This window comes from Aquarana catesbeiana, linkage group LG07, assembly GCF_042186555.1.
Source record: "Aquarana catesbeiana isolate 2022-GZ linkage group LG07, ASM4218655v1, whole genome shotgun sequence".
Lineage (NCBI taxonomy): Eukaryota > Metazoa > Chordata > Amphibia > Anura > Ranidae > Aquarana > Aquarana catesbeiana.
Window position 1 is genome coordinate 278,599,273 of NC_133330.1, and position 14,455 is coordinate 278,613,727.

Below are 14,455 nucleotides of genomic sequence, written 5' to 3' on the forward strand. Positions count from 1 at the left end.
AAGCATACATACCAATATATTGAGCAAAGAGACATTCCCAAATGTGCAGCAGAGAGACATTCCCAGCAAAGAGACCACCAGCAAAAAGGCCACCCAGCATAGTCCAGCAAAGAGACCGCTCGACCCAGCAAAGAGACTGTCACCAAAAAGACCGCCCAGATCAGTCCAGCAAAGAGACTGCCCAGCAGAGAGACCGCCCAGATTAGTCCAGCAAAGAGACCGCCCAAATTAGTCCAGCAAAGAGACCGCCCAGATATAGTCCAGCAAAGAGACCGCCCAGATATAGTCCAGCAAAAAGACTGCCCGGGAAAGAGACTGCCCAGCAAACAGTGCCCAGGGAAAGAGACTGCCCAGCAAAGAGACCGCCCAGCCCAACAAAGAGACCGCCCAGATTAGTCCAGCAAAGAGAACACCCGGATTAGTCCAGCAAAGAGACCGCCCAGCAAAGAGACCGCCCAACTTAGTCCAGCAAAGAGTCTGCCCATTAAAGAGTGCCCAGGGAAAGAGACTGCCCAGCAAAGAGTGCCCAGGGAAAGAGTGCCCAACCCAGTCAGGAGACCACACAGCACAACCCCATTGAGTGTGAATTTTTTTTACAACACACCTGGGGCTAGTGAGGAGGTGTAGGAGGAAGACCTCCTGACAGGCTACTTACCATCACTATCCACATCCGACACATGGCGCCAGTCCGATCTCCCGCACAGCACTGAGGGGCGGGGCAGAGCCGCGGAGTACTGATAACTCCGCCTTCCGCTCTCACAAGCTCCGTTCGAACCCTCGGGGCAGTGCGCAGCAGAAGGAGGCAGGGCAGCCATTGGAAATTTTGGGGCCCTTACACAGCTTTATGCCTGGGCCCCCAACATTCCCCAGGGCCCACCCACTGGCTGTCCTACCGAATCCGCCCACTGACGATCCCACTGAGTCATCATCCGCATCCTTCTCCACAATGTAACTCTCATCCTCATCCCCACCCAGAATCATTTGCCTCCCTCTCCAAGAGAGGGATGGGTGATTCTGTGTGGTGATGAGGATGATGGAGAGGGATGGATGATCCGGGGTGGTGATGAGGATGAGGAAGAGGGATGGATGATCCGGGGTGGGGATGATAGAGAGGGATGGATGATCCGGGGTGTGGATGAGGGAGAGGGATGGATGATCCGGGGTGTGGATGTGGGAGAGGGATGGATGATCTGGGGTGGGGATGAGGGATGGATGATCCGGGGTGGGGATGAGGGAGAGGGATGGATGATCCGGGGTGGGGATGAGGATGATGGAGAGGGATGGATGAGGATGATGGAGAGGGATGGATGATCCGGGGTGGGGATGAGGGAGAGGGATGGATGATCCGGGGTGGGGATGAGGATGAGGGAGAGGGATGGATGATCCGGGGTGGGGATGAGGATGAGGGAGAGGGGTGGATGATCCGGGGTGGGGATGAGGGATGGATGATCCGGGGTGGGGATGAGGGAGAGGGATGGATGATCCGGGGTGGGGATGAGGATGATGGAGAGGGATGGATGAGGATGATGGAGAGGGATGGATGATCCGGGGTGGGGATGAGGGAGAGGGATGGATGATCCGGGGTGGGGATGAGGATGAGGGAGAGGGATGGATGATCCGGGGTGGGGATGAGGATGATGGAGAGGGATGGATGATCCGGGGTGGGGATGAGGGAGAGGGATGGATGATCCGGGGTGGGGATGAGGGAGAGGGATGGATGATCCGGGGTGGGGATGAAGATGAGGGAGAGAGATGGATGATCCGGGCTGGGGATGAGGATGATGGAGAGGGATGGATGATCCGGGGTGGGGATGAGGGAGAGGGATGGATGATCCGGGGTGGGGATGAGGGAGAGGGATGGATGATCCGGGGTGGGGATGAGGGAGAGGGATGGATGATCCGGGGTGGGGATGAGGGAGAGGGATGGATGATCCGGGGTGTGGATGAGGGAGAGGGATGGATGATCCGGGGTGGGGATGAGGATGATGGAGAGGGGTGGATGATCCGGGGTGGGGATGAGGGAGAGGGATGGATGATCCGGGGTGGGGATGAGGAAGAGGGATGGATGATCCGGCGTGGGGATGAGGGAGAGGGATGGATGATCCGGGGTGGGGATGAGGTTGAGGGATGGATGATCCGGGGTGGGGATGAGGATGATGGAGAGGGATGGATGATTGATGATCCGGGGTGGGGATGAGGGAGAGGGATGGATGATCCGGGGTGGGGATGAGGGAGAGGGATGGATGATCCGGGATGGGAATGAGGGAGAGGGATGGATGATTAATGATCCGGGGTGGGGATGAGGATGATGGAGAGGGATGGATGATTGATAATCCGGGGTGGGGATGAGGGAGAGGGATGGATGATCCGGGGTGGGGATGAGGGAGAGGGACGGATGATCCGGTATTAAATACAGACAGTCCACTCCACAAACTAATCTAAATCTATCTACAGCAGCACAATGCAGCACACACATTGACTTTAGTGACTTACCATGTCTGCATGGCAAGCACAGCACTGACGAGGCTGGCCACACCCCCTCCCTGAGATCACATTACTAACCGATCACCACTGTCACACTCCGTCTCAGCAGGGAAGCAAAGACCATGGATCATCTGCGGGGCGGAGGAAACGCACAGGACTACACACAGCTCAGCTGTACAGAGGTTTATCTGTGTTCCCTCCGGGAGAGGCGGAGCGCAGGCTATACAGAGATTAGGAAGTTTGTTTACAGACAGAATGCCTGAAAATAGGTGGTGGAACGCAGTTCCAGTGCGTTCCGCCAGAAAAAAAGCCCTGTGTACAATGCTGTAAAAACAACCTACGCATTTCAGATGTTAGTCCTTAGTCATAGCTGGGTGCCGACCATCCTTTTTCCTTGTCAAAAGAAGTTTATTGAGTATACAATGTTATAAAGATACATAAAGTAAGTTTACAAGGATCTATAAAGTAAGCTCATTGTTTTACAGTAGGGTTTATATAGGTAAATATCATGAAATTTCAAATATTAAACATTGGGTTCACGTAAACCTAAATTAAAGATATATATCATTTCCTTAGTTACTTTTGTAGGTATTTAAATGATTTATACCTACTATACATATTGTTTACAAGTAGAGTGTATATAGGTCAAATAAATTCTGATAATGAGCTTTAATCGTAAGGTGGAGAAAAGGAAAGAGAAAGAAGAAAAAGGGTTGAAAGGTAGAGGTATGGTCCACAAGGTTGTCCCGCTCGTCAGTTTATTATTCTTTTTAGTTCTCTTTGAAGCCTTAGAATGGGTGTCTCTGTAAGTCATTTAATCTGTTACCATGGCAACAGGACAGAGTCATTGAAATTTGACAGGAACTGTTGTTTTATCCAAGGGTGCCAAAGTTTTTCAAATTTTGGAATTTGATTTTGATCGATGGCTACCATCTTAGCATGGGACATTGTATTATTCATTCTGTGAATTGTTTCTGCTAGTACCAATGTAGGAGATTTCCATGCCTTGGCCACTGTTTGTTTTGCAGCCGTTATTAGTTGGATCATAAGTTTGAATTGAGAGAGTGTTAACCATTCCGGTTTTAGATTAAGTAAAGTTAAATATGGATCTGGTTGTATTATCTTTTTAAATATTTTAGATGCAATCACGAAAACTTCCTTCCAGAAGGTTTGGATTACTGGGCACGTCCACCATATGTGTAAATATGTGCCTATTTCTGGGCATCCTCGAAAACAAAGAGCTGAGGTATTAGGTGAATATTTTGCCACTCTAGCGGGTACAAGGTACCAGCGAGTTAGGACTTTATAATTTGTCTCCAGTGCTAAGATGTTGGGTGAAGATGACTTAGATGTGAGCCATATGTTAGACCAGTCCGTGTCTTCTAAAGTTCGTCCCAGGTCCTCCTCCCACCTCTGAACGTAAGAGGGTCTATTAAGATTTGCTACTCCATATAATTGATTATAAAGTGATGAAATTGTACCTTTAGCAAGTGGATCTTTTGTACAGATTGATTCAAAAATGGATAATTGGGATAATGGTGTATCCCCCTTTAGGAATGGTGTATAGAAATTTTTGATTTGGAGATATCTAAATATCTCAGAGTTTGGTAGATCATATTTTTCTCTAAGCGATGGGAATGAAAGGAATGATTTAGATGCTATGAAGTCATTTAGTGTCTGAATGCCTGATGTTGTCCAAGCTTTAAAAGAATTTGGGTAGATCCATGCCGGATAAAAGGCCGGATTTCTGATAAAAGAAAGGAGAGGATTGTGTGGAGATTGTAACTGATATTTGGTTTTTAGTTTATCCCAGAGAGATAAGAAGTGTTTAGTTATGGGATTATGAATTTTAAAGCGGTCTTTAGGATCAAGCCATAATAAATTTGATATTAATAGAGGGTCATTTTCTGAAGCCTCTATAAATACCCATAATGGGATTTCCTGTTTTGCATGGTATTTGGACAGACTGGCCAAATGTGCTGCTCTGTAGTAGTTAGTAAAATTAGGGTATCCCAGGCCTCCTTTATTTTTGGGAAGATGTAGTGTGTGTATAGGTATACGTGGTTTAGAAGAGCCCCATATAAACGAAGTTGCTCTTTTTTGTACTATTCTCAAAAAATAGGAAGGAATTGGAATAGGGAGGACTCTGAATAGATAAAGCAATTTGGGTAGAATAGTCATTTTGATTGCATTAATTTTCCCTATCCAGGATAAAGGAAGTTGCGACCATTGTTTTATTAGATTTGTGATCTGTCTTAATACAGGAGGATAATTGGTTGAGAATAAGTCAGAATGAGATGCTGTTAAATGAATTCCAAGATATGGGATTGATTTTTCTGCCCATGTGAATGGGAGTGCAGCCTTAGCCGGGATCAATTCCATGTTTGTGAGTGAAATATTAAGCACTAGGCATTTCTTAGGATTAATCATAAGGCCGGATAGGGCTGCAAATCCATCAAGAGCTGGTATTAAGTTAGGACCAGAGACCTGTGGTGATGATAGAAAAAGTAATATATCGTCTGCAAATATACATCATTTGTGTGTAATACCTCCTACTTCAATGCCAGTTATAGTTTGGTTTGTTCTGATGTATTGGGCCATGGGTTCGAGTATAAGGGCAAATAATAAGGGAGATAATGGGCAACCCTGTCGGGTACCTCTTTCGATATTAAAGGCTTCAGATTTGTATCCAGCATATTTTATATAGGCTTTGGGTTTATTATATAATGCTTTGATCCATGTTAAAAAGTGGGGTCCAAAACCCCATTTTTGTAATGAATATTGCATATATTGCCAGGATACTGTGTCAAATGCCCTCTTAATATCGAGAGATAGAAAACATAAAGGGATTTTCCGTTTTTTAGCAATATGTGCCAATAACACTGCCCTGCGTATATTATCGCCTGCCTGTCTATTTGGCATGAAGCCTACTTGATCTCTATGTATTAATTTTCCTATAATGCTATTGAGGCGTTTTGCTATTATTTTTGCTAATAATTTAATATCGAGGTTTAACAGAGAGATAGGCCGATAATTCACACAGGAAGTATCATCAGAAAGGGGTTTTGGGATCATACAAACAATTGCCATTAGTGTTTCTTGCCGAAAAGAATGTCCATCTAGAAGTTTGTTAAAAGTTTCAGTGAGAATGGGAGAGAGTATTTCTGAGAATGTTTTATAGTATAAAGCCGAGTAGCCGTCTGGGCCTGGTCTTTTGTTAATTTTTAGGTCTTTTATGGCGTTAGCAACTTCATCTATAGTTATAGGCTCATCCAAACTGCTTTTTTGATTCTGAGATAACTCAGGTAAGTTTATTTTTGAGAAGAAGGATTCAGCTTCTGTAGGATTAAATTCATTGTTTGTCTTGTATAAAGTTGCGAGATGTGAGTGAAATTTATGGACTATTTTAACTGGATTACAAGTGTAAACATTTTTTGATAATTTCAAACGTATTGGTTTGAAAGATTTGTTAGTTGAATTTAATGCCCGAGCCAAATATGTACCAGGTTTGTTTGTATTCATGTAGAAATTGTGTTTGGAGCGTTTGAGGGATTTATCAACTGACTCAGTGAGAAATAGATCGTATTCCAATCTAGATTTTTCCAGATGAGATTTTGTACTCTGAGATGGATTATCTTGAAATGATATGTAGGCTGCATTAAAATTGAGTTCTAGTTTTTTTGCTAGATTTTTGCGTTCCCGTTTAAATAGTGCCATTTGTCTTTGTATTGTACCACGCAAGACAGGCTTATGAGCTTCCCACAGTGTTATTGGGGAGATGTCTGTTGTATTATTAATTGATATGTATTCCTTTAAAGCTTGTTCAATGGCCATCTGATGTAGTGGGTGTTTGAGCATTATGTCCGGTAAGTACCACGTTGGGTCATGCGCTTTTGGTATGGCTGAGGCTATAGTAGTGTATACTGCATTATGGTCAGACCACGGAATCGGAATTATATCTGATGCAATAATTTCTGGTATCATTCCTATTGTTAGAAAAATATGATCTATTCTGGTGAAGGTTTGATGAGGGTGCGAGAAATAAGTGAATTTCTTTTTCATTGGGTTACTTTCTCTCCATGAATCTACCAGATTGTATTTGGAAAGAAGTTGAGAAAAAGGTAATCTAGAGGTTATTTTGGATGGTGTAAAAGGTGATTTATCTAGAAATGGGAGGAGGACCTGGTTCGAATCCCCACACATTATCACTGTTCCTATTTTGTGTGTATTAATCACTTGTAATATATGTGAGAGGAATGGTGTAGGTTGTTTGTTAGGAGCGTAGTAGGAAATCACAGTGATTGCTGTATCCATTATATAACCCATGAGTATCAGGTATCTACCTTCTGGGTCTTTAATTTCTGATGATAAGGTGAATGGTGTGGATCGGTGAAATGCAATTAGAGTTCCCCTTTGCTTGGTACAGGCAGAAGCCGTGTAAATTTGTTGATAAAAAGGAGAAATATATTTTGGAGTAGAATCTTTGGTGAAGTGTGTTTCTTGGAGGCATACTATGTGAGCCTTCTTGTTATGGAAAGTACGGAAGGCTTTGGTCCTTTTTTGAGGGACATTTATTCCCTGAACATTCAGGGAAAGTATATTCAGTGGTGCCATGGCAATAGATCAAATAGTTTTGACTTACTTTTTGTTATGCAGAGCTGACTGCGCAGATCAACCTGTGTGGACTGAAGAGATGAATAGATAGAAAAGAAAACAGTGAATTCTGGAGTAAAGAGTAAACAAAAAACATATGAGATTAAATGATACATTGTATAAATTATTTTTTGCAAGTAATCACAATTTACCCGTGAAAGAGAGTAAATATCTCTCTCAGGGGAATAAGTGCCTTCGTCACACTCCCACATAATATGATTGGGAGAATGAGGAGGGCTAATGGGGGTACACGGATCTTCCGCTTACAGGAGAGAAGTGCTATGTCAAAAGACATCAAAATGATGTTTCATTAATTGGAGTGCAGAATATAGTTTTTGTTGAAATTATTTATTCCAGGGTGGTTGTATATGGTTAGTCTTGCCCTAGGCTAAATAATTCAGTTAGAAAGGTACTGTTAATAACTTTGGTATTGATGAAGATAGTTTGAATTATTTTGGGATTTTAACCATTTAAGAGTAAACAATTACATATTTTATTCATATGCAACTGTTTAGATATGTTAACTCATAAAATTGAGGTTGTATTGCTTCAGATTAGAATAAACAAAAACATAATTCTAGGAACTAGTTAGATAATAATATATTTGTTTTAAGAAAAGAAAGAAAAAGCTTCCATTACTTCTGGATTATTGAACATATTTGTCCTAAAAAGTAATAAATCTATTATTACCTGATAATATATAACTGAACAAGAATTTCCTTATTTCACTTATATATTCTAAGGCTATATGAATCAGAAGTAATAAGAAATATAACTGGAATGTAACATGATCCCACACAGTGTGTGACTATCAGAATGCAGTTACATTCAGTTATAAATATAGGTTTTTTATAGAGAACCATCTCTTAGTATAATAAATGAAGAGATATCAGGAATTAGGATGTCAGTCCATTGAATCTTCTTAGTCCATGGATGATGTGGCATAACGGCCTCTTTTGTGAGAATGATGATTCCCATTTTGTTCTGAAATTTTCTGGGTGCTGCCTGAAGGTGAAGATGACGCCATTCTTCTGCGTGTGGGAGTGTTGCTGCTTGTGGGTTCTGTCAGATTTAATTTTAAAAGGGTTTGTTGTAGTTCATCTGCTGATCTGCTTCTGTAAATTGTACCTTGGTAGTTAAATCTGACTGAAAAGGGGAAGCCCCATTGATACATAATGTTGTGGCGTTGCAGTTCCATTAGTTGGGGTTTCATGGATCGTCTTTTAGTAATAGTAAGTTGGGATAGGTCAGCAAAAATTTGATAATTGTGTCCTTGAAAATTAAGTTCCTTTTTTTCTCTTGCAGCAATTAGTATTTGTTCTTTCGTTCTGTAATAATGAAATTTTGTGATTATATCACGTGGGGGTCCATCTTTCTTTTTGGCTGTGAGGGCTCTGTGTACTCTGTCTAGTTCTAAACGTTCAATAGGGATATCTGGCTTTAGTTCTTGTAATAGAGCAGTAATAGTAGATTGCAGGTCTGTCACAGTTTCAGGTATTCCTCTTATGCGCAAGTTTGAACGTCTGGCTCTATTTTCGTAATCTTCGAGCTTAGTTTGAAGTATTAAATTCTCTTTTTTTAATTGTTCCAATTCTGTTATATTTTCTTGGGTTGTAATTTCAATTTCATCCATTTTTATTTCTAAGGCTGCGGTGCGGTTTCCCAGCTCTCTTATTTATTTGGTTAGGCTTTTTGTTATTTGGTCTGAGGTTTGTTTTAAAGCCTTATGAAGCATCTTTTCAAATTGTAATAATATTTCTGGGGATACTGAGGAGGCTTGTGGAGAAGTTTGTGAGAGGATTTGTTCTGTATCTGACTCAAATGGAGAGTCTTGCTGTGACATTTTCTGTCTGTGAGAGCGCCCTGATGCTGTATATTGTGAGGTGACTGGAGCTGCTTCAGCTGCAGTGAGTGCCTGTGAGCTCTTTGTGAGGTGATTTTTATTTCTGCCACGGTTTCCTCCCAGTACCATATTTCCTGCCCAAACTTTCACAGTTTGTTCCCTGGGGCAAAAAGGTTCAAATGGATACCTTTTGAGCCTGAAGGCTCCGCTTTGTCCTTCTCTTCTCTCCTCAGCGGTGTGGAGCTCTAACAATGCATGTCTGCTCTGCTAGGCTCCGCCTCCTGCCCCCCCGACCATCCTTTTTCAAACTCTGGTACGTTGGTACGTGTCAGCAGCCTTGAGGTCTGAGCATCAGGTGAAGCTGTTATGTGGGAAGGTTGCAGCGCCTATACACCTGTTTTCCCCCAATAACGCTCCATTTTTGGTGTCAGTGGGAAGAATCATGCCTCATTGTTGGTGTCATTGGGAGGCATAGTGCCCCATTGTTGGTGTCAGTGGGAGAAATCGTTTTCCATCATTGTCAGTGGGAGGAATTGTGCCCCATCATTGGTGTCAGTGAAAGGAATTGTGCCCCATCATTGGTGTCAGTTGGAGGAATCGTGCTCCATCAGTGGTGTCAGTAGGAGGAATCATGCTCCATCAATGGTGTCAGTTGGAGGAATCGTGCTCCATCAGTGGTGTCAGTAGGAGGAATCATGCTCCATCAGTGGTGTCAGTGGGAGGAATCGTGCTCCATCAGTGGTGTCAGTGGGAGGAATCGTGCTCCATCAGTGGTGTCAGTGGGAGGAATCGTGCTCCATCAGTGGTGTCAGTGGGAGGAATCGTGCTCCATCAGTGGTGTCAGTGGGAGGAATCGTGCTCCATCAGTGGTGTCAGTGTGAGGAATCATGCTCCATCAGTGGTGTCAGTGGGAGGAATCGTGCTCCATCAGTGGTGTCAGTGTGAGGAATCATGCTCCATCAGTGGTGTCAGTGGGAGGAATCGTGCTCCATCAGTGGTGTCAGTGGGAGGAATCGTGCTCCATCAGTGGTGTCAGTAGGAGGAATCATGCTCCATCAGTGGTGTCAGTGGGAGGAATCGTGCTCCATCAGTGGTGTCAGTGGGAGGAATCGTGCTCCATCAGTGGTGTCAGTGGGAGGAATCGTGCTCCATCAGTGGTGTCAGTGGGAGGAATCGTGCTCCATCAGTGGTGTCAGTGGGAGGAATCGTGCTCCATCAGTGGTGTCAGTGTGAGGAATCATGCTCCATCAGTGGTGTCAGTGGGAGGAATCGTGCTCCATCAGTGGTGTCAGTGTGAGGAATCATGCTCCATCAGTGGTGTCAGTGGGAGGAATCGTGCTCCATCAGTGGTGTCAGTGGGAGGAATCGTGCTCCATCAATGGTGTCAGTGGGAGGAATCGTGCTCCATCAGTGGTGTCAGTGGGAGGAATCGTGCTCCATTGTTGATGTCAGTGGGAGGAATTGTGCCTTATTGTTGGTGTCAGTGGGAGGAGTTGTGCCCCATTGTTGGTGTCAGTAGGAGACATTGTGCCCCATTGTTGGTGTCAGTAGGAGACGTTGTGCCCCATTGTTGGTGTTAGTGGGAAGAATTGTGTCCCATCATTATTGTCAGTGGGAGGAATAGTGCCCCATCATTGGTGTCAGTCGAAGGAATAGAGTCTCATTGTTCGTGTCAGTAGAAAGAATGGTGCCTCATATTTGTGTGAGGAAGTGTTCCAATGGCCAGATAAAGACAAGCAAATAGCCGCATCCAGCCCACAGGCTTACACTGCAATAGAGGGTTGCAGGAGGTGGCAGGAAGGACAAAGCACTGACTTCCTAGCTGAAGTGCAGCCTAGTTTTCTGGGCATGCAGTGTACTCTTGAAAATGTGTAAAAGTACCAGTAAAGTCAGAAGTAATTTAATAGCTCAGGAACAAATTCAGGTTTGCTTCAAAGGAATCCTCTCCCAAGAGAAATACTGGACATACTGTAGCCTACTATTTCTACTTTATTCTTAACCACTTCAGGAACCGCATGTTAAACCTCTTTCTCTCCAGGCCATTTTTCAGTTTTCAATGCTCTTATAGTTTGACAATTACCGGTACTCAGTCATGCAACACTGTACTCAAATTAACTTTAAATATTTTTTGGGGAAAGATAGAACTTTCTTTTGGTGGTATTTAATAACCATTGGGAGTTTGGTCTTTTTTCTTTATATAATAAAAACCAAACAATTTGATGAAAAAACCCCCCAAAAATGTTTCCTTTTCTTACTGTTATAAAAGATAACAAATAAAAATGCCATGACAGTACAGAAACCACAAAATAACTAATGTTTGGAAAGTAGACACCGCAGAATGATCTGATCTTTTTTCACACAATTTTTGGAAATTAACAAACATACCAGTGTTAAGGAGGTTACAACATGGAGCTTGGCAATGTTGCACTAGATAGAATAAATGTACAGGTCATAAAAAAAAGAGGTGGGGAAGAGGTGAAGGAGTTAAAGCCTAAGTTTAGTGAATGAAATATCAATAAATGGTCTGCCTCCTCCATTCATCGTTTTCATTCATGGAAGCTATAGTGCAGCTTTTGTGACTGGAGGAGGAGGCGGAAAGGGTGGGCATAGTCAGTACTCCTAATGAGTGCCTGTGACAGAGGTCCATGGTTTTATTAATGCCCACGGCATTGGAAGAGTATGACTGCAGGGGTAGGGGAGGATACAAGAGCAAAAGATTGTAACTAAAGCCACCGCCATCACCAGGGGTCCTTTACATTGATTGTAAGTACCATCCCTTGTGCTGATTTTTTCCTTTATTGTATGTTTTGACTAAACTTAGGTTTTAATGTACAAGTCACATACAGGATTTAGCCACCATATTTCTGAAATCAATATGGCAGTAAGATCTTGTGCATTCGTGGTAGTGGCAATACAGACCGGCCACGTATGCACGAAATATTATTTTCATATTGATAGCAGTCTTTTGGAAGTGCATGGGTAAAACTAACGTTTGTGCTCCCTATTTGTACTGTGCATGAGGATCCTTTAGAGGGCCTGGGAGTCAAACTCACTCTTGTGTGCCCAATAAACTCCTGCTCTCCCCACTCTGCTATCCCCCACTCACCAGTCTGTCAACCATCTTTTCCCTCACATTCAAAACTCTGCTTCCCCACCATTGCCACATGCCCACCCACTTACTCCCACCATTCTACCCTGCCCCCTCACCATTCCGTGGCTCCCCTATTCTAAACATTGGGGTTCGTTTACTAAAACTGAAGAGTGCAAAATCTGGTGCAGCTCTACATAGAAACCAATCAGCCTGATCCTTATATGGAATAATACTAAAGCAAATCATATCGATGTATCAAACAGTGATTGGCAATTAAACCTAACCTTAATTATCTATTGACCCCCAACACGACTAAATAGGAAATACCTACTGGCCTGAAAAGACAAGCTTGAATAATATGTTTTGACATGTATGCCTTGAGATACCACTCTGTACATTGATATTTCTACATATGCATATTTTTGACAGCGGCTTTGATCACCTGTTATTCTTCTGTCATTGTGATTTATATCTTCAATAAAAAACTTTCACAAAAAAAAGAAACCAATCAGCTTGAAACTTCAGTTAAGCTTTGACCAAAAAAGCAGAAGCTGATTGGTTTCTATGCACAGCTGCGCCAGATTTTGCACTCTCCAGTTTTAGTATGTCAACCCCACTGTGTCCTGCATCTGAACCATTCTTCCACCCTCCTGATCTCACCAGTCTGCCATCCCCAACCACCCTAGGCCCCTTCCTTTACCAGTCACCCTGTCCTCCTCACCAATTGACCCTGTACTCCTCTCTCACCACTCAACCCCTGCTCTACACACATTTTTACCAGCTTCCTCACCACTTTTCTGCACTCCATTTGCCCTCAACACTTTTCTCTCATCTGCCCACTCTGGCTCTCACCCACCCATCCTTGTTCTCATCACTGAGCAGAGACAACACCCCTCTCAGTCACCACTTCACTTGATACCCCCTCTCAGCCCATTTGCTCTTACCTCCACAGCTGCCACCCAAACCAAACTTATGAGACTCTTCGCCATCACCCACGCACACTTTTGCTAGTTTATATAAAATCTTAGGCGTGCGCACAGGGTGTGGGCCTGGGCACACCCTAATTACCCTGTGCGGTGTCGATTCCCTCTGCTTCCTGGTACCCCGCTTCTCTCCAGTGCTGCCAGTTTCCCCCCTCTCCTGGCTGCTGCAGGGGATGTTTCAGGATGGATGAATGAACACTGTGAATGATCTGTACCAATCACTCCTGTGTTCATTCTTAACTGAAGCCTAGTAAACTAAGTTTACTGGGCTTCAGTTTGTGAATGAACAGGAAGCCACTCAGCAAAGAGCACTTTCCATTCATTCACTGTCCAGGGCAGCTAAGGTTGCAGAGAAAGGGGCTGGGGAAGCTCTGTCCTCTGTCTCTTTCTCTCTCTCTGGGGCTTCTAAAAAAAATGTAAAAAATAAAATGAAAACTAATAATAATATAATAAAAATAAAAACTACTGACACCATCCACTGCCCTACTGACACCGTCCACTGCTCTGCTGATATACACAGGTGTGTTTGTGCTATGGGGTGCACACCCAAATCCAATAGGCTGCACACACCAATGTATTAAATCTTTATTACTGTATATAAATAAACATTTTATAAACAGTTGTTCATTCATGACACCTATTGCAAATGTGGAAGCGCAGCACTGCCTGTATATTTATGGCAGCCTGTGTTTGATTGACTAAAGCAGACAGTCGTCTCTGCGGGAAAAGGAATGGGTGTACTCCTTATTTCAATCATTTAGAGGTCTGTATAATCTGATCTCTGCTGCTGTTCAGTCTGATTTCACAACAGTGATGGGTTCTTTGAAAGTTCTGTAGAAAGTTCATCACCTGCTGACTTAGTGCTGCTTCACAACAGAATTGCACAGGACTGTGCTCCACATTCCTGTGCAATTCAGTACGATGCAATTTTATTTGAATGGGCTGAAATAGAACTGGATTGTACTAAAAGTAGAAATAACACTGGATTGTACTAAAAGTAGAAATAACACTGGATTGTACTAAAAGTAGTGCATGCACTACTTTTACAAATGCACTGTAACCAGATTGCATGGTACTTCTATACCATGCGATCTAGTGCAGGCACCCACACTGCATTTGAGATCTGCATTTGTTGTGACGTTAGAATTACATTGATGCCTGCAGTACATCGCACACCCAGTGCGTTTTAAACATGGTAAGGAAAACGCGCAAAGAACGTGGGTTTTTTTGCACCGCGTTCTGGTGTGAACAGGCCCTTAAAGTGTGAAATGTTCGTATGTTTTTATGCACTGCCTCATATTTACCTGATTAAAAAAATAAAAACATGAGTACAGAACAAAATAAATAAGTACATAAACAGTGTTCTCCTGTTGACCTCAGCTGATGAGCTTTTTTTCTTTC

The 14,455-nt window shown here is 43.2% G+C and overlaps 1 protein-coding gene across 1 annotated transcript in view; it reads left to right on the plus strand.

Annotated features, from left to right (window-relative positions):
- The window catches only part of SEC16B (SEC16 homolog B, endoplasmic reticulum export factor), a 367,224-nt gene that overhangs the window by 37,966 nt on the left and 314,803 nt on the right, over positions 1–14,455 (plus strand). The gene's annotated exons all lie outside the window — the stretch shown is intronic.